Genomic DNA, 1,608 nt, shown 5'->3' with positions numbered 1-1,608 from the left:
CCAATGGGGGAGCGGGGGGGGGGGGCGCCCGCCAATGGGGCGGCAGCGCCGTTAACCCCGGAGCGGCCGGGCCGGTCCCGCTCCTCGGCTGAGGGGGAGGATCGCGGGAAACAAGGGGGAAAACAAGGGAATTGGCGTTTTTAATACACGTATTTCCAATTTATATTGAAAATAGTTGGCTCTGGCTGCGCGGGAGCAGAGACTGGGGCATCGAGTCCTGTGACAACAGACACCACTGTCAGAGGAACTTGGCTGCCCTGAATTTGGAATTATAGCATTATAATTAAGAATTATAACCTTATTATGCAGTATTAATTTTATATATACATAGTAGTAGTATACAGTCCTGTTATACTACATATTATGACGCTATTCGGTCCTAAACAATACACCTCCTTTTAAAATTCTCCCATCAATAAATGGGTTGGATGCTCTGCATCCATAACATCAATAGTTTGTCTGTGCTACGCATCTATAACATCAATAGATTTCTATCTATCTGCCCACGTGCTATCGCATATAATACATTAATTTAAATTTATTTTCCTCCGTTCACACGCTCCTAATGTAAAACAATGCTCCAGTGCTGATTTAATTTCGCAGGCATCGCTGGAAGTTTGGCAGGGGAGGCGCAGCTGGTGCAGCGCCAGCCGGGCTCAGCAGGAGACACCACCCAGCAGCACAGAAATGTGCTCACAGCAACACCACAGCGAGAAAGGCGGCGGAGCAGGGGCTGGCGAGGCTCAGGTGCTCCAGTCCCACACACAGCCACCACAACTACAGCCCATACATCCCCTCCCTCCACAGCTCCCGGCTATCCAGAACGTTTTCTCCATTGTTTCTGCTCCACTTGCTGTTCCCGATTTTTTTTTTTTTTTTTGTCCCTTATCACAGAATCAATTCTGTTGAAAAAGACCTCTGAGATCATTGAGCCCAACATAACTGACTGCAGCATCTTGGGCTACTTTAAGACTGTAACAAATACTCCATTTGCAGACTGGTGTGCCCGAAGCAGACAATGAATATATTTCTTTCCAGGAATTTTCCCCTGCCCTTGTCCATTTTTAAGACTCAGACTGAAAACTTTTAATGGGACTTTTTAAAACCCCTGTGAATAAAATAAATATCATACCTAGTGCTTTATGACTTCCTGCTCCAAGCTTCCAAGCGCTGCGAGCAAACATCTTCACAGACATCCACACAGGGGATACTGCCCTTGTGCAATGTTATTACTGCAGGGATAGATGCTTAAATATATATATTAATAGCACAGTTTCATTGTTATGGACTGCACCTCTGCTAACTCCTCACCCTATTAAAGTTTTAAACCTAACTACAATTATGGTTTTCATTATTAATCAGCACGTTAATATTTAAGTGCCAAGGAATTGTCTACAACTATAGAAGCATTAAGAGCTGGAAGTGGCCAAGTTATTTAGGTTATGGACAAGCCATGGAGCTGGGGATGGAGGATGGCAGAGGGACCAGGAGGAGACAGGGCAATCATGATGGGCTATCACCTCCTGAAGCTGACAGGCAGAAGAGCTCTGTTATCCCTTGCCAAGGAGACAGCAGACTGCAGGGAGATCAACAGAAAGAGCTGATGGG

Source organism: Corapipo altera, unplaced genomic scaffold (assembly GCF_003945725.1).
Source record: "Corapipo altera isolate COAL_440 unplaced genomic scaffold, ASM394572v1 79, whole genome shotgun sequence".
Lineage (NCBI taxonomy): Eukaryota > Metazoa > Chordata > Aves > Passeriformes > Pipridae > Corapipo > Corapipo altera.
Note: the sequence above shows the minus strand (reverse complement) of the source record.